At 38.6% G+C, this 25,791-nt stretch overlaps 1 long non-coding RNA gene across 6 annotated transcripts in view; it reads right to left on the bottom strand.

Moving 5' to 3' along the window:
• Positions 1 to 5,394: 5,394 nt before the first annotated feature.
• Positions 5,395 to 25,791, bottom strand: part of LOC111924302 (uncharacterized) — a 31,735-nt gene continuing 11,338 nt past the window's right edge. For 2 of the 6 annotated variants that reach the window (XR_015277350.1, XR_015277357.1), the window contains exon 4: positions 5,395 to 5,727. This is a non-coding gene — a long non-coding RNA (uncharacterized LOC111924302). Of the gene's footprint in view, positions 5,728 to 11,210; positions 11,306 to 17,760; positions 25,471 to 25,791 lie in introns of those variants that run through there. The other 4 variants (XR_015277359.1, XR_015277356.1, XR_015277358.1 and 1 more) reach the window with 4 other exon arrangements.

Here is a 25,791-nt window from a genome sequence, read left to right as displayed (position 1 = left end):
ATTTTTTCCATGATTTAAAACATATGTTCAGTTTGTATGAAAGATCAAGCATGATGGATTCTTATGTCCTCTAAGTTCTTACTCTCTGGAGAGAAATAGGTTCAAAATATCTTGTTGTGAGAAGCATGCATTAAGCAAAACATGTGAACCAATCATGACAAAACCTGACACAGAGCAAAATTTGCTATCCAGGTGCTGAAAGAGAAAGATACATCCTTTCACATCTTGAAAACTGAAGCATTAACTCATTAAGCACATATTAGAAATACTAATAAAGAGGTCTGTGTTTTTAACTGTCTAGCATCAGCCTTGTCAGTTCATACTTTCTTCCTTTAAGTTTAAATCACATATTTCAGCATCAATAAACTGATTAATATATAAGTCACTTACACCACCATTATTGCTCATGATATTTGCTGTCAAGAAAATTGAAAAACTCCTGCTTGAGCAACTGCTCTCCTTCTATGACAAGGGGATCCACTTAATGGATGAGGGGAAGGTTGTAGATGTGCCTACCTGGACTTCAGTAACATTTTTGCCATTATTTTCCACATTATTCTACTAGAGAAACTACTGCTCATGGCTTGGAGAGGTGAAAAAATATGTTCAATGGGTAAAAAATATATCTGAATGTCCAGGTCCAGGGTGGTGGTGACTGGAGTTACATCCAGCTGGTGGCCAGCCACAAGTGGTATTCACCAGGGCTTAGTGTTGGGACCAGTCCTGTTTAAGATTTTGATCAATGATGTGGATGAGGGGAACAAGTGCCCCTTCTCTCAATTTGTTAACAGCACTGGGACAGGAGTGTTGATCTACTGGAGGGTAGACAGGGTCTACAGAGGGGTCTGGAGAGGCTGGATTGATGGCATGAGGTCACTTGTATAAGGTTCAGGAAGGCCAGGTGATGGGTCACAGCAACCCTACAGGCTGGGGGCAGAGTGGCTGGAAACCTGCTGCTGGAAAAGAGCCTGGAGGTGCTGGTCAACAGCAGCTGAATGTGAGGAGGGAGCCAAGGTGGCCAAGAGGGCAAATGTCTTCCTGGCTTGGATCAAGGACAGTGTGGCCAGCAGGATCAGGGCAGGGATTGTCCCCCTGTGCTCAGCACTGGTGAGGCCATACCTTGAATCTTGTGTCCAGTTTTGGGCCCCTCACTGCAAGAAAGAGAATGAGGTGCTGGAGAATGTCCAGAGAAGGACAATGGTGCTAAGGAAGGGTCTGAATCACATGTAGAGCAACTTATGGCGAGTGACTGAGGGTGCTGGGGCTGTTTAACCTGAAGAAAAGTAGGTTCAGGAGGGACCTTCTTGTTCTCTAGCTGAAAGGAGGCTGTAGCTAGGTGGGGGTCAGTCTCTTCTCCCAAGTAACTAGCAACAGTACAAGAGGAAATGGCCTCAAGTAATGCCAGGGAAGGCTTAGATTGGATATTAGGAAAAATTTCTTCACTGAGAGGGTTGGTAAGCACTGGAGAGGCTGTCCAGGGAAGTGGTGGGACCATCACCAGGGGTTTTTAAGAGACATGTAGCTGTAACTCTTAGGCTCATGGTTTAATTGTGGACTTGTCAGTGCTGGGTCAATAGTCGGACTCCATGGTCTTAGAGGTCTTGTTCAGTCCTAACAATTCTATGATTCTGTGAAAAGTCAACAAAATTTCAACTTTTTTCCTTTTCCTTACAGAATGACTTTTTGGTAGATATGAGTATCAGATATTGTACGTACATGAACATTCTTAAAAATTATCATATATCTAACATAGTAATTATTATTCCTAATATTCATATTTGTATCTCTTTACATAGTAAAGGATGGCATGACTTTAATATGGCTTGAACCAACTGTGCTTGAATGAAAATTGGGTTTCCTTTTAAAATGACCCAAAACAGAACCTGAGATTGTTAAGTGAAGGTGTGCATATCCAAGAGGAGAGCAGAAAAAGTTCAGTCCAACATATCATCCTCTGATTTACCAAATCAAGCATCATGTAATTGAGAAGTCCCTTTTTCAGTGTGTCCTTCAGGATTTCAATATTAGTACATTCTTTTTATTTTTTAACTTTCTGTAGGTAGAAAGAGGACAATGGTGTTATTCCTGCTAGCTCTGTCGGATTTCCAGCTTTGCACGAGCTAGCCATTAAATCAATGCAGTGTAATATTCCCTGTGTTTCCCTGGGAGAAGCACAGTGGTGTGCACAGGAGTGGCTGACCAAAGCCAGTTTGGTGTCTCAGCAGAGGTGCAGGTCCATGTGCTCACCCAAGGCCTCTGAGAGGGGCTGCTGTCACAAAACTCTGCTGTCAGCTATGGAATGAATGACCTGAGACTGGCACGTGCACAGCTACGATTCCCCACTAGTAAAGATTTTCCAGGAGCACAACTGTGCGTTATCTGACCTTCTACAATACTACCTGAAAGTGATTTACAGCCAGATCTTCCAGTAAATCTGAAACAGATCCCAAAGATCCGTTTCAGGCCATTTATAGACAAAATACAAAGAATTCCAGGGGATCTAAATGAGATTTTAAAACTTAAAAATTTCCCACAGCTTGCTTTCTAGAGTCAAAGATTTGAATTGCAATCCATATGAGACATTAAATACTTAATACATGCACTGGGTTTTTTTTATTATTATTATTTTAAGGCAGTTCATAAATTTATTGCAGTCTTATGGCATACCATTCAGATTGATTTATGGGACATAGCTCAGATTCCTTATAGCTGAATTACCAAGTACAAACCAGGTACACCATCCCATTAAAAATGAATTTACTATGGGAACTGCACATTGAAAGTTAAGTAATGGCTTGATTTTCAAGCTGAAACAGAAATATTTGCTTTTCTGCCAACTAATCCAAAACAGTCTATGAATAATTGCATTACCTTTGCTTTCAAAATGTTGTTTATTTTCACTGAAGGTCATAGTCTTTGGGGAAAAATTTCAGAATAATGAGCATTACTTTACATACTCTGGCCAGTAGTGTCACCACTGTCACGCCTGTGCACTGAAGGGTATGTTTATCTTGGCAAAAAATCTTAGTTATGCTGAAGAGTATTTTTGTAGATATTTTTATTTTATTTTAAGTGAAATTTTCCATATGTATACATACACATAAACAGCTTCAATTCCTATGAACTACAAAATTATGAATGAGTTCCAGATCAACAAAATCTGGAAGAAAAAAAGTTCTTAATCCCAGAAAGCTTATCATTGCCCATTAACTCATATTTCGTAGGAAGTAATATTTAAGCTAATATCCTAAAGAATAAGCAAAAAAAAAAAAGTGTGGGTTCTCCTTTTTATTTTCTTTCTTTCACCAGTCTGATCATAACAGAATGTATGATGTTAGAAGAATGATTCAGTGTAGATGTTTCTCATTGTTTCCATTCCACACTCTATAAGGGTAACAGTGAAAATACAGGGTCCCAGCCTGAAGTGCTGACCCACCCTTCATTTTAATTCTTAAAATTAAATTTAATTCCAAATTAAATTAAATTAAATTAAATTAATAAATTAAATATTAATATAATATAATTTAACAAATTAAATTAAAATTAAACTGCATTTTAATTCCTAAAATTTTCTGAATGTTAACTTTATGATGTTCTTAGGATTGAAGAGAAGATTCACTATGAAAATAAGTCCTCTATAAAATCTTTCATCTGATGATATGGGAATCTTGTCTAACGTATCAGAAGTGATGAGATAAGAAACCACAAGATTTTGATGTATGATGGCTCCTAAAATAAATTAAAATTAAAGAGGAAAAGAGAAAAAAAAGAAAATAAAAAGTAAAAAATAAAAAAATAAAAAGAGAACGAGAGAGAGAGTAAAGGTAAATAATTTCCTCTCCATGCCATTTGCAGTTTTATTTGCTTGGGTGGCTATTTGAACTTGTAAACAAGTTATGGCAGTAATTAAACATTTGAACTGTTGTCCATGCTGCTAGGTGAGATGAGCAGTTTACTCAGGTCAGCTGGGTTAAATCTTGCCCAGCATACTTATTCATAATGAAATCTCTAGTGAGCAAAAAGGATCTTTTCAGTCTCCATCTAGAACCTCATTATGTTCATGGTCTTGGGAGGCCAGATGAAGTCATTATGTGGTGATCCTTAAACACACAGGTGGCACATATTTAGTTTTGGGTTTTCCAGGTAGACTGCCTCGTCTATGTCATTTCTTAAGCACAGAGGTTCCTTTATCCACATATGACCTGTAGTCCCCTCCCATATCCTCCTCCCCACACCATTGCCAAGCACACAGTGCCCATTGGCAGCACACAACACACACCTGGACCAGGTGCTGGCTGAATGCAAAACAAGAAGTTGCATTCCCAGTTGGGCACAATAGAGCTGAACTAAAACTGCAGCACCCATTACCAGGTGAGTGACTTCTTTACCCGTGCTGTGTACTGCTGGCCTTTGGAGGAGGTGCTTGTGTGTCACAGAAGGACTGGTTTGATCCCACTTCTTCCCTGTCTGGCATACTCCCAAGGAAGATTTAAGTTAACTGTTCAAGAGTATGCTTTATGCAGAGAGTAATCAGCATGCTATATGCAGAAAGAACAATTAATTTATGTGGGGTTTGCCTCATTTGTAAGAATCATAGTGAAAAAATGCAGAACCAGCATTGCCTGATTAAAACATGGCTCCTTCATCCAGGTTTTCCTCACTGTTGGTATGGAGTGGTCCCATTCAGCTGTGCATTTGGAAAGCACTCTGGATTACCCCACGTTTATGGCAAATGCTTCACAGTCCTATAGCCAGGCTCTGTATTACCAGAAGGAAATTCACTCCAAACTTCCTAATGCAGGGGATGGAATATAATTTGTTAGGCAACCTACATAGTGTGTTGAAAGGAGACCATGAGAACAAGGGCCAAAAGCTGAGAGATTTTTGTGATAAAAGACTAGGACCAAGGCAGCTACTAGAAAATGAGCCGCATAAAGAGGCACATCCGTATTTATCTACAAATTTTACAGTGTACAAAAGAACATTTATAAAATGTGCAAATGTGATGTGCCTGCAGAGTACTGAGTGCTTCTAACACATTGATTTATTACACCACTTGACAATAGTTTCCCAGTAATGGATCCTAACTGTTAGTGATGATTTTAGAATTCAATTGGAATGAAAACAGGACTTTGTCTCTTTATTCTCTTATGCATTACACACCGTGTTAGAAGTGATAACCTGTGTTGTGATATTCTGCAATTGGCCAGTGGCACAGCATGTTCTATACAAAGAATGTACAGACTAAAGTTATTTCATACCCTTCAGCTTTCCAGCTGTGTTCACAAGTCTTACATTTATGTGTACTTATTCTTTTTAGAGGTACTAATTGCTTGATTTTTATTTCCTGAGCAATTAATACCATGAAGTAAACACACACACAAAAAAAAAGGCTTTATCCAGCACATTCAGAATTTATGACAGTTTAGGTAACTTTAAAAATACTTCCCCATATTTTTTCTTGTTAAAAACTACTTCACACAGAAATTAAAAATGGGTCTTCCATAATGCTTAACAACAGGCATCTGAATCATCTATTCAGTGAACGGGGTGCAGTTCTTAGGAAATGTGGGGCTCTCAGGCTCAGGTGTACTGAAGACACTGTCAGTTGTTAGCCTCAAGCAAGTGATGTTGGACAATCAGAGACAAAGATCAGGAGCCAATCACTCACTGTGCAAAGAGAGGGTTCTATTTTCTCAACTTCTGTCTCCAAGACTTGCACAAATTCTGAGGAGGAAATCATAGAATCATAGACTTGTTAGGGTTGGAAAGGAACTTTAAAATCATTAAGTACAGCCATTAATCCAGCACTGCCAAGTCTGACACTCCTAAGCACCTCGAATACACATTTTTTAAATACCTTCAGGGTCAATCACTTCACCAGTTCCCTGAGCATCCAGTTTGAACCTCCCCTGGTGCAACTCCTCTTATCTGGTCTCTTGTTACGTGGGAGAAGACACTGCCCCCCAACCTGATTACAACCTCCTCCCACAAAGCTGTAGAGAGCAATAAGGTCTCCCCTGAGCCTCCTTTGCTTCAGGCTGAAAACCCCCAGTTCTCTCAGCTGCTCCTCATAAGACTTTTGTTCCAGACCCTTCCCCAGCCTCTGTTGTCTTTCTCTGGACTCATTCCAACAGCACAATGTATTTTTTCAAGCAAGGGGCCCAAAACTGAACACAGGATTCAAGTGTGGGCTCACCAGTGCTGAGTACAGGGGCTCAATCACTTCCCTGGTCCTGCTGGCCACACTGTTGCTGATGCAGGTCAGACTGGCATTGACCTTCTTGGGCACATGGACACACTGGGAACTCATATTCCTCAAAGAACCACTGGTGGGAGAGGAGAGAGGATAATATTTCTGGGAAAACTAGAGTCCAAATTCAAAGTTCCTTGGAATAGCTTTTTCTTTTTTTTTTTTTTTTTTTTTTTTTGTTATATTTCCAATGCTAGAAAGGGCTTTCAGACATTTAAATTTGTCTTTCTACCATTGTTGTCACACTGTTGCCTAGAAGCTGGAGAACTCATCTTCCATGTGCAAAAAAGGTAGTAAGGTCAAAAAAGGTAGAGTTATTATGTAAGTATTCACCTCAAAACTCAGTTTCACCTTCTACTTTCCATCATCAACCTACAACAGTCATACTTTTAAAATATTCCTTACCGTGAAAACAAGGATCAGCTTAAGCAAAGTTGATGGTAGCAAAGATCAGCAGGAGAGGAGATGGGGCACAGTATAGTGAACACTGAATTTTATTCAGAAAATGAGAAAAGATACTGCCTTTGGGAACTAACATGACACACAACCAAACTGCAATAGCAAGAGAGCATCTCATCCACTCTCTTTCTTTCCTGGCATCATTTTGGTAGCTATTTTCTTAAATAGGTAAAACTCTTTTTTTGCAAGTTTCAGCTCATTTTCAGAGCAGAAATCGATGATTGCTCCACAACTCCATTTTACATCCACAGTCACCAGTCATGTGAGAAAGCTCATCTGCCTTGGGATATGCCAGGTATTACTTCTTCTAGTTATATTATTTGGTTGAATAAGGAAGAAATACAGTGAAAGTGTTCCATATGGTGTGTAGGGGTCACTATTAGTACATTATGCCCAAATCTCTGCTCACTTCCTCAGTCACAAAGAGATGGTGACCTTCTTTTCTTTGTTAAACTGTCCAATTGTAGTTTGAACTCTCATTTCACACATTTTCAGAGCAGACCCACTGCTTTGTCTGTTCTCATTTATTTCAGTTTCTTTAGCTAGTTTTCCTTATGTGCAATTCATATGTCGTAAAGGATTTTTTTATTTTATTTTATTTTGTTTTTGTGGGGAGAGAACCTGTTCCCAAGTGCTAATGTACAACTGATTAGAAATAAGCCGTATGCTCCCCTAAATTACTAATCCTGCTTACTAATGAGAAAAATCAGAAACAGTGTTGAGGACTCTGGGTGAAAGCCTCTTACTTTCTGCTATTGTTTATTTAGAAGTCAGAGTAATAATGATGTTCCACCATGCTGGCCCAGCAGCGCAGCCGAGCCTTCTGTCCAGGACCCTGGAGAGTGCCTCTCCCGTCCCGAGGGACCGCCCGCTGCTCCCAGGGCTTGGGGGAAAAGATTTCAAGAAAACACGACTTTTCAGAGGGGAAAAGTGTACTGGTTCGGCTACTCATCCTGTCAAGCGGGAGACAAGGCAGATATTTGTGCTTGTGATTTATGCGAGAAATTTTCCTCAGGGAATGTTTTCTTTGTTCACTCTACGTTCCACACTTCCTGCCTGTTCTTTGCCTCCATTTGTTTAATGAGATTTTTTTATAGACAGCCCTTAAGTTTTCTGGGTTTTTAAAGTTGTACCCTAAAAGAAGACTTTTATATCTTTTGATAGCATAGAAATATCTCTGAGTCCTTCCTTCCTCCCTCTGAGGACTACATAGAGACACTTTATATTCATTTACCTTTGCCTGCATTGTTTACATCCCTCAAGAGCAGTTGCACAATTTTCTTGTGACAACAATAACAACTGCACACATGAGCAGAGTCTTACAGAATGTACAATGTGTTTTCACCTGGCAGCTGTACCAGAGAACTCTCCTCTCTGAGGATTGTTTGCAACACTCTGCCCATCAAAGGGTGAAAACTTTTAAGATGCAGTAAGGTTTGAGTAGAGTTGTCTCTGAAGATGGACTCTAGAGCCTATTCTGGTTTTGGAGTTTCTTTCCCAAAAGGACTTTCCTGATAGGGATTTTACTAAAAATCTCATCCTTGGAATGACTTGATAGAATCCTAAAAATAGGTCACTGAGTGGATGTTAGCATACATGTTTGGAAATATGTGTTCAGTTTTAAATTGAAAAAGTATAATTCAGATCACTTTTCATCTCAGAGTTTCATTGTGATGATCAGCTGGGAGAACTGAAGTGTCTCCTGCTTTTTAATAACTTAGGAGAACAAATTATGCAGAGAAAAGAATGCACAATGGGATTCTTTTTAATACTTAATCAGAAAACAAACCCACACAATTCCTTACCAGAGGTGTTATTCCTCACCAACACAAAGCGCAGAAATTGCTTTAGGCATTCTCATAAAAATAATTTCAGTTATAAAGAGAAACACAAGGTAAGGAGGAAATGTTCACGAGCTGATGTTTTCTCTTATTTAACTGACAGATTCCTTGAATACTTGGCTGGCTTTTTACTTCATATCTGTCAGGAAAATTATATTCCCACAGGTAAGATTCCTGAACAAAAAGAACTCTGAGCAGAATATTTGTTTACTAATTAGGTACCAAATGGCTGACTACTTGCCCATGGATAACATAGATCAATACAGTGCACATGAAAGCACACATATTATACATATCAATAAGCATGTGGGTGGAGGATCAGATGATCACTTTACATCGGCTCCAACATTCCTTTTGGAGACTCTGTCTGTGAGAATACACATCCATGCATAAAGCTTCCTTGTCGATGAAGGATAGGACATGACAGGCATTTAGTTACAGGTTATTAATGATTTGAAAGAGGAGGTGTAAAATGGGGCTCTAAGAACAGCTGCAGAAAAGATTTTTTATTTTTGTAGAGAAAAAAGAGAATGCTTCATAGTACTAGAAAACAACAGATTTGAAAAAGGTCCAAAAGAATATCTGAAATTCCAGATCCTTTTCTAAGACCTTGAGCAAAAACCTCTTTGTGGCTGCTGGCATTAAAGACATGCTATACAGCTTGAGTAAACCTAATGCTTCTATTCAAGACTGTCTCAAAGGAATGAAGCCAACTAAAAGATTAGATGGAATCTGAGTTTTAGACCAGAGATTCATTGGTAACAGGATTCCCTTTAATAGCAAATGCTATTTAATATTATTGATGTGGGCGTTACGGTCCCCAGAAGCATGTCATCTCCTTGAAGAGCTCTGTAATTCCTTTGGTAAGATGACTGTACAGAAGTCCCCTTCCCTTTTGATAACTGACCCAGAGGGCATTTACTGAGTTCAAAGAAAAGGCATATTTTTTTTTCTCTCGCAAAGGCAATCTATATAGAAGAGGGAGTACAAAGCATTTCACTTCTTCCCCCTGCTATAGACACTTTATTTAATATGTATATTCATTAATAATGTTCTTTTTTCTAAACTGCTGATTCATTTTTACTTAGGTGCATATTGTCATACAGCATTCTGAGCAAGTGATGGCATAACCTTATATGTTACACAGGTTTATCCCAAATAACATTCTTTTTGAATCAACTGCCCAAGAGAGCAAAAATAATTACATAATAAAAGATGGTATGGGTGATGACTTGCAGGTAAAAATAACTGTACAAGTTAATACAACAGTGCATGGAACTCAGTACAGCCATTTTTTTGTGATTCTCTGATTTTAGCCCCAAGAAAAACACAGGACTAAACCCTTGAAAATCAGAATGAATCTCTGATAATTTTTTTCTTTTTCTTGATTTCTGAATATTGGTTAATATGTTCAGATTATTCTGATGCAGATTATTCCCTGCTTTCCACAGGGATAAAGTTGATTTTTTTTCCTAATAGCTGGCACAGTGCTGTGTTTTGGATTTAGCATGAGAATAATGTTGATAACACAGATGTTTAGCTGTTTCTGGATTTAGCAGGAGAATAATGTTGATAACACACCCTGTTTAGCTGTTTCTCAGCAGTGCTTATACTTTTCCAAGGACTTTTCAGTTTCCAATGCTCTGCCTGAGAGGAGGTGAAAAAGAAGCAGGGAGGGAGCATAGCCAGGACAGCTGGACCAAACTGGCTGAAGGGATATTCCACACCATGCCCGGGATATAAACTGGGTGGGAGCTGGGCTGGAGGATCTAATGAATGTTTAGGGTTGGGCTGGGCAGCAGTCAGCAAGTGGTGAGCAATTGTATTGTGCATCCTTTCTCTTCCTTGAGTTCAATTCCTGTCTCTCTTTTTTTTTTGGCTTCTTTTTTTGATTACAATAATTATTAATATTATACTCTATTTTATTTCAAATTATCCCACTAGGTTTTTTTTAGTTTTATTTAATTCAAATTTAAAAAATAATTTAAAATTAATTAAAAGTATATTGTGATTACTTCTTTCAAAAGGGAAATATAAACTTTATCCCTAAGGTATAATCCTCCATATCTAAAGTTTTTACAGCAAATCTAACATTGTGTTTAGATTGCACAACATGTGCAAGAACTGCAGCATGTGTTAATACATTTATTTTTTCTTAATGCTGTCCTGTGTATATGTCATCATACATATGCATGCAGAATTTGAATGAAATTAATTAAATTTTAAAATACAAGATTTCTACTTGTAATTCAAGAACAGTACCCAATTTCAGGTTATTAATCTTATATTTTAAGTTTTTCACGTCGAAATTTCCATAGAACTCATTCCAGATTTATGCCAGAGATTGATTGCAAAAAGGCGGCATAAGTAATTTTCAGTTACTTATTAATATTTTTTTGATCTTTGCTCATCATAAATACTATATTCAACATATGTAACTCATGAAGATACATAGCCAGTACATTTTCCTGTGGCAAAGTGCATTAAAACTCTTTCTGTATACCTTTCTTTTACAGGCAAATTAAGAATACTTTTTACTACTAGACTGTCAAATGGTGGACAAAAACCACTTCAGGAAAGAAGAGATTATTTCAAAAGGCCATATTTGCCATTTTTCTAAATACTACAGATTATATGAAGACTATGTTATAATTTACCTTTCATCTGCTTTAAGAGGGACAATTCTCAGCTGAGAGATCTTGACTTTCAGTTGTGTCAGATTTAATGGGAACTGGTGGTGTTCATCACCATCCTGGAGTAAAATTTGAAGAGAACAAAATACAAATCATTGCATTTTGCTATAAACTCTGTAACCTGGCTGGGTTTTGAATCAGATACCATATAATTTAAGGTAGAAAAATATCTCATTTACCTTTAAAAAGTAGGTTCTAAACAGACAACTAAGCGGAAACGCCACAGTAGCCTCAGCTGCTAAAAGGAGTCTGACACTTGGTCCCTGATCTGTGCTTAAGCACCTCCTGACATGGATCAGCCTGTTCCTAGTGTAGAACTTCTGGAGTAAAATAATCACCTTCTAGAGGTGTTCAATTAGTCTGTACAAATCTATAGCTGCACTTTCCCTGTTGCATACAGAAACATCGAGCACTGCAGACCAGACTGCTGCACAGCTAACATAGTTATCACCTGTCTATCCATAGGTGGAGACATAGATCTTCCAGGGATCTCTACAACTTTGGTGCTGTGAAGAAGAGGTAACACATATCCTCAGTAAAGCCTCATCTTCTCCCTTGCTGCTCCTTTTGCTGTAGCAATGACAGATCGGGTAAAATGGGAAGCATCGACCATCCCCCTGCTTCTTCACAGAATTCACTGCACAGGCTGATAAGGAAAGTGCTGGTGCTCAGACATGTCTATCACTATACTGGCCCTGTTTCGCATTCACCCAGTGAATTTTCTAGAAAAGAAAATGGTAAATAGATTTTTATCATATCCCTTTCATACCTTCTCCATCTTTGCAAGCCTTTCTATGGTTTTCCCAGCCCTAATTCATTCTCCTACCCCTTTTCTGCTGGCCCACACAGTCGGGGTTTCACAGCTCACCTTGACATCAGCAAACTATTTTTTCAGCAAGATGATGATATTTACTTCAATACTGGAAGCAAATGCTTTAGTAAAAAATTAAGCAGTAAGAGTAAAGTGAAAGATGCCTGATGAAGACACAGAAAAATTTAGATGACTAAAGTGAAGCTAATGCATGTGGGATGTTAATCAGTGAGATGACCTCTGAGACTATGTGGGACAGTTGTTGGAAAGAGCTGCCCTTCTCTCCTGATACAGCCTGAAGGAAGCTCATTTTTTGCCTTCAGAGCTTGATAGGTTGACTGATGAGTTGCAGAAAAAGCAAAGATATTGGAATTCAGTATGGAAACCTATAGTTTATATTTCCCCAAGTTTACAGTCAAATGGAGACTCTTTGATCTAGGCTACTAGAAGATAGCAACCCTTTGAAGAAGACATTAGAAATTTATAAAGTATCTCAGAGATTTGGTGACAAATAACAGATAGCATTTATGCAGCAACTTTAAAGCAAATAATCTTTCATTTTCTTACAAACTTCCTATAGAAATTAACCCCATTGCTACTAAATTTTTCAAGTACATTTGAATAGCTTGTGTACCTCCTTGAACATCTATCTTTTTCCATGTTAGTCAAATGAAATATTTAGGATAAATATTTGTCACATAGTAAATACTAGCAAAAAAAGGCCCAAGTAACCTTTTAGTTTTATGTATCTTGTTTCTTATCTTCCTCATAAATACTATATTCAACCTTTTAGCTTTGTATATAGTTATGCTGTGCTAAGGTTAGCACAGACATAAAACCCTTCATCTTTATAATTAATTTTATCCAAGTTTGCTCTTTTAGGATTAAAATAATAAAATAACTGTTAAAAAGAAAACTGTTAAAAGACAAATCATTATTTCTATAAATGAAAAATGGAATTATTTTTTTTTTTCATTTTGAAAGGTAAAAAATTGAGATAAAACCTAGTGAAATATATGTAGAGGTGTCTGTGGCAGACTGTCAGGTATAACACAGCATGCAAACCAGACATTTACCAGACATTTAATAATTTTAGAATAAATTCTTTTAGAATTTTAGAATAAAATTCTTACGATGTTTATGCTGCTAACACACATGAAAAATACAGAAAATTACAAGATTTTGTTGCTTCTGCAGAAGCAACAAATATTTGCAGCAATGTTATCCATCAACTTTCATGTATACATCACCTGTTTGTGACATATAGTTTTCCAGGTTGCACTCATGTTAAAATACACATTTATGAAGACCAAATGTTTTGTGTTTTGCCATGAGCTCTTTAGCTCGTTTTTCAGCTGAGACAATGTTGTTGCAAAATCTTATTGGGATGGAGTTGTCTTCATCTGTGGCCTCATGGTGCCTGTGACTATGGACATTCCGAAGTGTTTCTGATATCCTAGGCTACCAAATGGTTAAAGAATAATAATGTATTTATTATATAGAATATAATAAATTATATTGCCTTAAATATATTTTCCTTATCTGCTTAGAATTTCCTGAAGAAGACACCTGTTTTATTTCTCTGAAATAGATGGGAATGTTAGGGCACATTCTTCCAAGGGGATGCTGTCCTGGTTCTAGGTACTTAAAGAGGTAGGTAAGGTTTTCTTTCACAGAAACACAGAATCACGTAATGGGAAAGGTCGGAAAGGTCTTCCTAGAGCCCGCTGCACAGATCTGCATCCAGGCAGTTCTTGAATATCTCCAGTGAGGGACACTCCACATCCTCTCTGGGCAACCTGTTCCAGTGTGGGGTCGCTCACACAGTAAAGTTCTTCCTCATGTTCAGGTGGAATTTCCTATGCAGCATTTTCTGCCTCTTGTCCTGTTGCTGGGCACCCCTGAGAACAGCCTGGCTCCATCCTTTTGGTGCCCTCCCTTTAGACACTGACAGACATTCGTGAGGTTCCTCTCAGTTGTCTCTTCTCGAGGCTGATCAGCCCCAGCTCCCTCAGCCTTTCCTCGTAACAGAGATGTTCCAGTCCCTCAGTGAACTCTGTAGCTCTGCTGGACCTGCTCCAGGAGCTCCATGTCTCTCTTGTGCTGAGGAGTCCAGACCTGGATACATTACTACAGATGCAGCCTCACCAAGGCTGAGAAGATGGGCAGGATCACCTCTCTCAACCTGCTGGAAATCCTCTTCCTGATTCCCCCCACGATTCCTTTGGCCTTCTGGGCCTCCAGGGCACACTGCTGTCCTTACAGTGGTAACAAATACAGAGCTGTGGCTAAGGAAAGGCTGGATAGAGCACCTTGCTGAGGGAGAGCTGGAGAGTCCAAGGTCGGACTGTGGTTACTAAGAGTCCTGTGATGCATTTGCATCAATGGGAGTTTTGCAGGGCCACATCACTACGTGCCTCATTCTCTCCTGAGCACTTCCTCGTCTTTCAGCTTCTGCCACCCCCATCTCCTCACTCAAGACTGCAATTACAACAAATGACTATGACTTCTGATGCTGCTTAGCTTTTGCCCTGACCAGTATAGACAGGTTATTAAAGGAAGCTACAAGAAAGCTGTACACGCCTACTGACTCTGAATAGGTTTTTACTTACGCAGCAAATCAGAGCCTATCCCAACATCCAGGCTGTGATCAGAACTAGTTTAAGCCTAGGCTACTTCGGAGAGTATGTCCTAGCTGGAATAAGGCAGGGAAGCACTAACAAAATTAAGAATTATTCTAAGTAAAAGTCTTCATATTTGCCTTATGAAAAAAGCACAATCTGAAACTAAACACAGATCAAGCTTGTGGTTTTTTGACATGGTTAGCTCAATCTCCCTGTGACTAGCTGTTGTTTTTATAGCTACTGAAGAAGTAACTGGAAGCATCTGCCACATAAAATTAAAACATAATGTTTCCAGAAAACATTGGTAAGTTGGCTTTGCTATCTGTCATTAGAGAATAATCTTTTTTGTTGTTTGCTATCTGATATACTTGTAACTTGCCTCTTTTTCATAATAATTGTTCTTTTTTCCACCTGAGTAAGCTAACAGAAGGATCTGGGGTTTGAGCTTGTCATTCTCTCTTCATTCTCTCTTCCTTTCAACCAGGCACACAGAAAAATAGCTCTTGTTCAGTGCCAAAGTACTGGATCCTATCTTTTCAGTGCTGAAAAGAAAAACCACTGACTTTTTTTAAAAAGCCATACTTGTCATTCTTCCTGTTCAAGCCTAATCACAGATATTTAAGGTGTCTGACAGCCACAAGTGACATTGCTTACAGTCTCTTGAAACATGCACTTCTTAGTTTTAATACCCTTTCAAATAACTGTTACTTGTTACTTTCATTTAAAAGAGAAAACTGCTCATTTTTCAACAGCATTTCATTAATGCAAAATAATCTCTCTGGGTTTGTAAGAGACATCTGTTTATGAACCTAGCCCCTTCTTGTGCCTTCTGTGCAGCTGGCAGGGAAGCTGGCTGGGAAAAGCCAAGGGGCTGACCAGAGCCAGACACCTTTCCCCAGCCCATTGTGCAAGGGCCTGGACAGACAGATGAGATTCAGATGATCAGCTGTTCTAAACTGGTGCTTTGTTTCATTTGTTTTCTACTTCAGTTGGAACAGACCTGCAAAGATCTTCCAGTCCAACTGCATGACCACTTCAGGGCTGATTGAAACTTAGAGTGCATCATTACCAGCATTGTTCAGGGCCTCCTAAACAGTGACAGGGATAGCTGATCCACATGGTCTACCACCTCCCTAAGAGGCAACAGAATAGGATAGGAATGGAATGGAATGGAATGGAATGGAATGGAATGGAATGGAATGGAATGGAATGGAATGGAATGGAATGGAATGGAATGGAACAAGAGGTTTGTGTTGGAAGGGACCTAAAGGGTCATCTAATTCCAACCACCCATAGGCAAAGACATCTTTCAGCAGACCAGATCACTCACAGCTCCATCCAACCTGGCCTTAAACACATCCAAAGATGGGGCCTCCTTAACAATTCTGGCAGCTTGTTCCTGTGTCTCATCACCCTTACAGAAAAGAATTTTTTTCTCATCTCTAATCTAAACCTACTTTTCTCAGTTTGAATCCATTCCCCCTTGTCCTGTCACTAAGTGTTTTTGTAAATAACCCCTCTCCATCTCTCTTGTCTGTTCCTCTCAGGTATTAGGAGACTGTAATTATGTCACTGTGAAACCTCTTTTCCAGGCTGAATGAAGCAGAACTTTGGCTCTGCTTGTTCTCATGGCTTCACTGATGTATACCTGACATTTAGCACTGCCTGAAGTCATGAACACCTTATCATTCTGAGCAGTGATGACAGACTAGTTTGTGAGGAGATGAAGAAGCTGCAGTTTCTGGCATATGGCTTGGAAGGAACAAGCCATGTCATTCTATGTGGATTGGAAACTAAAAACACTGAAAAATATCTCTGCTTTCTTTGCAGTTTCAATTTCCCAGTTGCTCTGAACATCAGGTTGATTTTATCCAAGCACTAGGGATACAACCTGGTAGGTGCTCACTGTGCTTTGAACACTATCCTCAGTAGGTAGTGAGACTGCTGGGAGAAGGCTTCCTTAGTCTTCAAAACTTCATTGGGCTGCTGTGAAGAGCTGATGCTGTTAGTGTTAGAATTTCAGAGAGCTAAAGATCACTTCTGTAAGGAAATGTGGGACAGCCTCAAACAAAAAAAAAGAAAAGGGCATGTTGTAAAAAATTCTTCATTTGAGTATCTCTAGCCAAATCATTTCAGAATAAAGCAGATCTAACAATTTCTAAAACTTCTTATTGGCTAATTCAGTACCATATTAAATGGCATATCAAGACAATGTCTTTGTGATTGTTTAATCATGGTCGTTATTCCACTGGGAGTCACTCAGAGGTGACAGTCCCTCTAGGGGTTTCCCTATCTGTCTTCACAATAATTGACCTAGCAAAAAAACCCTTTCCTTTTTCGCTAAATGAACTCGAAGATACATTAAGCAGGGTGAGCTGATGAAACCACTCCTCACCACGGGAAAGGGAAGAACATTGCTTGTGTTTCCTCTCCTGTCTGTCCCCTATCACCTGCTCCCACCACGTAGGTAGCACTGGGCACCTCTTTGTGAGCTGTTCAGCTCAGTAACACAGCACACAAGCACAGGAAAAGAGAACACTATGAGCAGGGAGCTCCTTGAGAAGTGAGCTCAGCTGGCTTGGGGAGGGGGCTGATGAATATTAGAGCAAGCAGAGAAGGAGAAAGGACTCTGTGGGAGCCACAAGTGCTTGCAATGAGGCCCTGTGAGCATAGGAGAAGCAAAACTTCCCCTTCTCAAGGGACAGCGAAATGTTAGAAAAGGGGATTATGGAAATACATCCTGGAAAATTTGACCTGCTGTTTTTGTCTCAAATGTGTCAGTGTTTACTTGTGTGATTCTTATCAGGAATACAGGTCAGAGAAAAGAAGAAAGATGAAATGCAGTGCAAACAGATTGTTATTTGTAAAATTATTGGAACAGTATTAACCTGGGCAATATAAGAATAAAATATATCACTGCATAATTCCAACATGTTTTTCATTTTTTAAAATATATCACTGCTTGCTAACAATTTTTCATGTATTTAATAATTTCATTGCTTCAAGATTATCCAATAATATCTGTCTTTAATTCTAGCATTTAAAACTAGTTTCCAGTCATTAAATCAAATTCTGAACATCCTGAAAATAATAATTTATTATTATAACACATATAAATAACACATTTATATAGACTACAGAAGAAAATATTGTGAACAGAAAATATGGAACTGGTAAAATAACAACATTTGAACATTTTTCATTTTTCATTTTTCTATAAGAAATGTATTGCATAAAATCAGTTTTATTAATAAAATGTCATAATAAAAATTAAAACATAATTAAAATCAAATACTAAATTATGAATATATATAAATTTTATTGAGTGAAACTATATTCTGGAAAGTAAGGCTAGTCAGACTCGGTCATGCACAGATGTCAAGTCCAGTTCTGTTACCAATAACACTTAAAACTCCCAGAATAAGGCACGTCATAATAAAGTATATTCTGTCTGTGCCACCCATTGAGAAGTCACCTTTCTTTCTTCCTTTGGGCTAGTCTCCCTATATCAAACACAGGAGATTAGAGGTCACACCAAGAATTTATTTCATGTCAGGGAAAATTTCTTTGGAAAATGTTCGTTCCTCATTTTATGCACTTCAATTTCAAATTTGCTTTCTTAGCCATAAAAATTGCATGCAGGTCCACTATAAATATCTCAACCAAACTGCCTTCATATAAAATTGAGGTACAAAATTTAGACCCATGATTATATTCATAAATGATATTAAACACAGAGAAGTATTTTACCATCAATACACTAAAGCAAGCCCATAACACAAATACAGCACCTTATTTCTTCACATTTAAGACATAACTTTAAAATGGATTATTTTATAATTTTTTTCCATGCTATACGTTCTGAATAGGTGCACAGGCTGTCAGCACACTGGCTTTCTAACTAAAAACATCTTGTTCTAGAGCAATGTGAAGTTACTCTATGGAGTACCTCCTTTATTTTTCCAGTGGAATGACTATTCTCAACTGACTTCAATCTCTTAGGGCTTCAGTATAACCCAGTATTCCTTAATTTAAGCTTGTTTTTCATGTCATGGATAATGTGGTTTTTTTTCCCAAAACATTACAGCTTCCATTTTCCTTGCCCATAAAAGCCATCATGTGCATCAGCAGCTATTCTATATCCTTTCTGACCTCCTGTGACCTACATTCAAGACTTCCCTTAGAAGAAAATCTTTCTTTCCACTCAACAAAGTACTCTAAACCCAGCTTTAAAGAACTCTTCATTGAGATCTTAGTGAGACAGCAAAGTTCAGTAGTAAGGAAGACTCTCTTGGATTTGGCAGATGTAAGTTCTCGTTCCACAAAAGCTCTTCTTAGCACTCAAGGCAAGCCATCTAGTGGGATCTATGGTCTTAAATAACCTTTTTGAGTACAGATTTTAACATCTCTGTGCTTTGATATCCAAGCTGTAGTGGGAAAAATAAAACTCCCTTTTTTTACCTGAGTGTTGGAAACATAAGAATGTAACAATTTGAGGGTTCTTACACATCCTGGAATAAACATTTAGTGATAATATGCTCTTTATGAGCTTTTCAGGGATCTCACAGATTACAGACTCAAGCAATTTTTCAGAATGTGTGTATATTGGAATATACTCTTTTTTTACAAACAACAGGAAGATCTTCATTAAACTCTGGTGCAAAATGGGAACTGCACAAAAAAAAAAGTGCTACACAAAAATACACTCTTGCATTATTAATTAAGAAATAGAAGTAATAATTAAATTAAATAGAAAAATGAATACTACTACGATCAGTGCACTTTGTACTATTAAATTATTAAATACCATAAATAGTTCAAGCTTTCCTTAGTGTTCCAATTAAGTTTCAAATGCATATTACTCTATTATCAGTGGTGTACCTGCAGCAAAGGCAGGCTTGAAAAGCATTACCTTCTAGTTTTTGCTGTCATCAGTAATTGTAGAAACACTGTTAACCAGAGTTTATAAAACCTTATTGATGAGTATTTTTACTGTCATTGGCTGCAAGACAGACTGTTCATCTTCGAGGGATGGTACCACAGCTCTAGGCTGCTGACTCAACACTCCTCCACAGCTGATGCACACACTGCTCCCTGCCCTTCCCACCCTTCCTTTCTGCCTCAGCACTGACCACTCACTCCTGATGCTTGCACCATGCCAGCTCCACAGCTAATGAAGTCTTTTTGGGAACCACTTTTAGTCAGCAGTGGGTCATGTCAATTCACAGCAAAGCCTGTTATAACTGGAACAAGGAAGGATGGGTGCTTGAGGAGACGAGAACATGTGGATCAGGAAGAAAGAGAGCAAGGGCATGGGGAGGAAGGCTTTCTTGGCCACTGAGATCATTTCCAGTCACTGCTGACTCTTGCCTTTAATGTGTTCCTTCACTAATAGGAAATATAGGCTAAAAAGGTCACTAGGCAGGGCAGGTTCATTCATACTAAAGTGATACTTTCAGTTCTTCTTTCCTGGAGTGCATTTGGTATCTGCTGAAGAGTCACATCCCAGGCACATTCTTCAGATTTTTGGGTCTTCTTCTGAAGAAATTAGAAGATCGGATACTTGGGCTAACACCAACAGTTTCTTCCCCAACTACTGCACAGCCACACAGCTATTGGCATAAGTATCTTCTCCTCAGAAGCCAAATAGAAAAATTGGCAACAATGGTCATTAACTTGTGACTGGGAGGTACTGAGCTGGTCAAGAACTCTATGTTTGTTTTTTTTTGAAAACAAGTAAAAAAATGCCTACAATAAAGAATAATTACTGTGTATATATATATATCTATATCTATCTATATATATATATATAAAACAAAAAATAATGTCTGTTATAAAATATAAAAAATAATGTCTGACATGTTTTAGACCTGAAATTTTTTAAGATTATGAAATGTCCAGCCAAAGAGCTTCTCCAAATTATAGAGTACTGTGAGACTTGTAGACCCAGTGAAGTGGTAGTGCCTGATCACTCAGTTCAGCTTTTGGCTTAAGAGAAGTGGCTAGGAGCAAGGCCAAAGAGGATACTAGAGTGACATGTCTCACATGCCACAGTGTGATGTGACATGTGTGAGTGACATGTCTCACATGCCATAGTAGCTTTCCAGAGAGTGTTACTGTATTGCACCATTTAAAGCAGCATTAGTCTCTCTTTGTAAATATCTGTATCAGCAACATGATAGACAGGGGATCAACTTTCGCAAGTGCTTTCAGAATGGTAACAGTTTCATCCTTCCTGCTTATTTTTAGGCTCATCCACATATTCTATGAAACTTTAATTATATGCTTTAAAATCACTATGAGGCCACCACATGTCCTGATGCTGCTCGTACACCATGTCTCATGCTGAGTCATTGTGAGACATTCCTCATCCTGGCCTTATTTGTTCACTAGGTGTAACTTAAGCTAACTCTGCCCCATGTGTCCTAATGTCAGACTAATTTCTCCTGTTTGCATTTCCTACTTAGGTTTTCTCTCTTAGTATATCTGTCAACTTGTCCCTGTACAGGTTGAAGCTGAAAACCAGTGTGGATAATTGTGGAGTCTGGGCTTGAAACCTAAGCTGAAGTAACAACTATAAGGCATTCATGTGGGTCATACTGCCAGCAAAGGCAGCTCAGGAGTCCAAACAGCATGCCTCTTTTTCCTACTATGATACAAGCACAGTCTCACAGCACGGCTGAGCCTCTTACAAAAGAGAGGAAGAAGAGGCCTCATGAAAGCAAAGAGAATAGGTGTAGAGGTGTTCTGCTAACCCCACAGTGAAGCAATGCTGTCACACCTCTTGTAGCTGATCTCCACTGCTGCTGAAAGGTGCAGTCTGTGCCTGGCCACATATTCTCACCTTCCGTTTGTGCTGGGGCTGTGCTGCTTCATCACCACAGGCAGCTGAAACAGTTTAGCTGAGAAAATATCTATTGTGTGACTGTTTTTCCAATTGGATTAAGTGAGTTTCTCTAAGCTGTTGCACGGCCACACTTGTACAACAGCAAGGAAATCAATGGTGATGCACACTTAGGCAAGAGGAAGAATCATTCTTTTTGGAAGAGTACCTTCTCAAATTGGCTAAAGGCAGTTGTGAAACCACACAGCTGCATATGAACCCAGCACAATTAAGGACCTTGCTGTGAATCAGCACATAAAACTAAATGCCAAGCCCAGAAGATTTTAATTAGTTAGTGTAGCACTGCATTTGCTAATGACTAGTACTGCAATGACCAGTGGGATCAGTATAGAGCACCATGGTTTGAAAGATCGTGGCTTTTCTGAGACAAGCATTGTCAAGAACAAGCAAACTTAGAGAAAGCACAGATGTTAAATGTTTCTGAAGTCTTTCTGAAACTAAAAATAGGAGATTACAAACTCTGTTAAGAATAATGTTTTAAAATGAAAGTAAAAAATAAAGAATCCACAATACATCCTCTGATACAGAGTAGCAGAAGGGATCAAACTGGCATAAGCCCCAGCATGTCAGTTTTCTACTTCTAGAGCTGCTACCTGATTTTCTGTGCCAGCTATCTCAGCTTTACAAAGAGACCGCAGGAACTGTGCACAAAGTATTTACTGATCACATGAAACAGGTGTCAGGTTCACTTTGGTTATCCTGGTTCACTTTGGTTATCCTGGTTGCTCCCCTTCTCACTCTCTGTTTGAACCAGGAAAAACAGCTAGTGTCAGCATAGGGATACGGACCAGGGCATTTACTTAGAACAGAATTTGTTGCCAAACTGACAAAATAGTTTAGCTGGTCATAGCCAAACATTTCACCTGCACCACTGTGTGGTTTCAGCAGCCATTGTTTGGTTTTCTGCCCCTTCCTCTCCCGAATGATTAAATGCATATATTCCTAAAGAGGGAGACTTAAAGGTACCCAAAGAGTTTGTCACTCCGTTCAGGCTCTTTAATCATCTCAGCTAAGAATTACAGCAATCTTACTCTAGAGTTGTGAGGTGCCCTTGTGAAGCTTCAGGACAGATGTCACTTCAGTGAGAATATCTTCCATTTCTTAATATGTAAAATATACACATTAAACCAGAAAGCTTCTGTCTGTCTCTCTTAATTATGTTTTAATTATTATTTTTTTCAGGTGGGTAAAGAGAGAAACAATTTCCATATTATATTTTATGTTGACCTTTAGTCATTTGTTTGGCAAGTTTAATATTTCATTGTAGGAAAAAAAAAACAAACAAACAACCAAAAAACCCAAAAGATATCTTTCATTGTCTAGCAACTGAATTTAGCAGTGCTCATACATTTGTCATTGCCAGTATGTATTTCATCAGGAAACCACATGAGATGAATTAGATTTCCTGTTCAGCTTAGAGAGCAGCAGAAGGCATCTAGCCAGTGCAGAGTTGTTATCCACTGTTACAAAAGAGACATAACTCTGACTTTAGAACTCTTTAGTAGTTCTTCATCTGAAGACTAACATGAATAGGCTGCATGATGTCAGATTGGTTCTGTTCTCTTCTGTGAGCTGCTTACTTCAACATACAATATATTCATCACCTAGGAAAGCTGTCTTTCATGTCAGGCAACTGTGTCTGTGATCTAAAATATACATTTAAATATACAGCTATAAATTAAGGTGTTCTTCTAAGGCAGATGGAGAGCTGTTCAAGGCCACATTCTTCTGCTAAGAAGAAAAACTTGAACTCTGCAATTTCTTGCCAACAGCTTCTGTGAGCACCATGTAATTCCAAGGAGTATCCAAAAGCAACTTCCCTTTTTCTCCTCACATAATAACTGAAACTTGATTTAAAGAGAATTTTGTTATGATTTAGAATGTGATTTTTAACTCTTTGGAAGTGAGTCTTGGCAATCTACATGAAGCTCTTAACAAAAAAGAAATCACTTATATTTTCATCATAGTTTAACTCAAAAACAAGGTAAAAAGGAAACCACTAAAGAAACCATGAAAGTATGACCAATGTAAAATGGCACATTTACATCACTGTTTTTCTGATATTTTTACCTTCCAAGAGAAGAAGGAACAGATCCCAGTAATCACCTCCCACAACCCATAGCATCAAATACCTGTATTTACAAGGCCAATAGCAAATGGGTGCTTTCCTCCAGAGAGGCTTAAATTTCTCTAACAAAAATCAGTTACAATTGAAAGGTTAAAACTATTTGGTGGATGAGGGGTGGTTTGGGTCTTTTGTTAGGTTTTTTTTATTATTATAATTATCTGGAGTGCCATCTGTTGCAGAAGAGGTATTCAGTTGTGTGATAAAGCTCACCTGCACACCCACAAAGATGCTCAGAGAGACAGTGGAAGGATTGGAAACCCAAATTACACCCTGTCGAGCTACCCTCATACCCATCACAGAAGCCATCAGACCACTGAGGACACATTTCCACAAGTCCAGAGGAGTACAATGGCAGGCAGGAGCCTAGAATCATACAATCAAAGAATCATTTACATTGGAAAAGACCTGTAAAATCATTGAGTCCAACTGTTAATCCAGTACTGACAAATTCATCACTAAACTATATCCTTCAGTGTCATATCTCCACATCTTTTAAATACCTCCAGAGATGGTAATCCACCACATCCTTGAGCAGCCCGTTTAAAGGCTTGGCAACCCTTTTAGCAAAGAAATTTTTCTCCATATTCAATCTAAACCTTCCCTGGTGCAACTTGAGGCCTTTTTATCATGTCCTATCCCAGGTTAACAGGAAAATAGGCTGAACTCCATCTGGCTACAGCCTCCCTTCAGGCAGCTGTAGAGAGCAATAAGGTTCCTCCTAAGCCTCCTTTTCTCCAGGATAAACAACCTCAGCACCCTCACAGGACATGTACTTCCCCAGCACCACTGCCCTTCTCTGGACACTCTCCCACACCTCGATGTCTTTCTTGTAGTGAGGGGCCCAAAAGTGAACACAGGGTTCAAGGTGTGCCCTCACCAGTGCTCAGTACAAGGGGACAATCCCTGCCCTGCTCCTGCTGACCACAGCACAACCTGAACCAAAGACTACCAAGAAACAAACAGTTTTTTCAGGCCCCTCCCTGGACTGTCTCAGCAGGGACCCAGAGTCCAGGTGAAAAAGTCAACATGACAAGGTGCTGCAAGCAAGCAGCTCTCTAGATCCCCTTTCAGACCAAGCAAAGGTGCTGCTTAGGGGTGGGATACATCATTCAGTGCAGAAGAAAAGCATTTGCAGATTGTAGGATGTACTACATAATGTTTAGGGGAGATCCAGAGGCTGGAAAAGGGAGATATTTAGGTGATTTGGGGAGAGGAGCAAGAGTGGGAAAATTGAGGGGTAAGGGATTAAAACCAGCCAGGTTTATGTAAATATAGTATATTTCAATATTTCTGTATCTCACTACCTCTACTCTTTTTTCGTTCACATTTTAATTCTTTTCACCACTCACTTATTTCAAAGAAGCAATTTGGAAACCAGGAATTTATTATAAATGTAGTTTGGATACAGAAAATTAGTATCTAACTAGCTTCTTCTAGTAAGTATCAGCAATATTTAGAAAGAAAAGTATCTTAAAGCTCCAAAGAATACTAATAAACTAGTTATGCAACTTCCCTTCTGAAAAGTTATTTTACTTTATTTTCTGTCTTGCAAACTTTGTCTTTAAAGTGTTTACTTAATTTTCCTCTCTTGACACAAGTGTCAAATACTGATATTGAGAACAGAGACACAATTTTTATGTTCACACAGTGTCTAAATATTTACCTCAGATATTTTCTGTGAAGTGGTCCTAGAATTAAAACATTTCTAACACTGCATTACCATCACTGTCTTCAAGAATTCTTGAACAACAGGTAGTCTGAATAGAGGAGAATAAAATATCATCTTCAGAAAGGAAAAATCAGCAGTCGACATTATTTCAACATCAAGAATAATAATAAATTATTCAACTGACACTTTTAAAGCACCTGGAGGGTCAGTGAAAAAGAGACAGGCAAAAAAGATTTGTTGCAAAAAAAAAGTCTGAGAAACTGCTGTGTTTTCTTTGTGTAACAGATTATCTGTCTCATAGCGAAAGAAGCAGTAGAAGAGATGTGTATTGACTTACAGGAATCTTTGGGCACTGTCTTACTTGACATTCTCATTAACAGGTTACAGAAACATTTTGTTCTGGGCTAAC

Source organism: Cyanistes caeruleus, chromosome 1 (genome assembly GCF_971803275.1).
Source record: "Cyanistes caeruleus chromosome 1, bCyaCae1.hap1.1, whole genome shotgun sequence".
NCBI lineage: Eukaryota > Metazoa > Chordata > Aves > Passeriformes > Paridae > Cyanistes > Cyanistes caeruleus.
The sequence above is the reverse complement of the archived record's forward strand: the minus strand, read 5'-3'. Positions and strand labels throughout refer to the sequence as shown.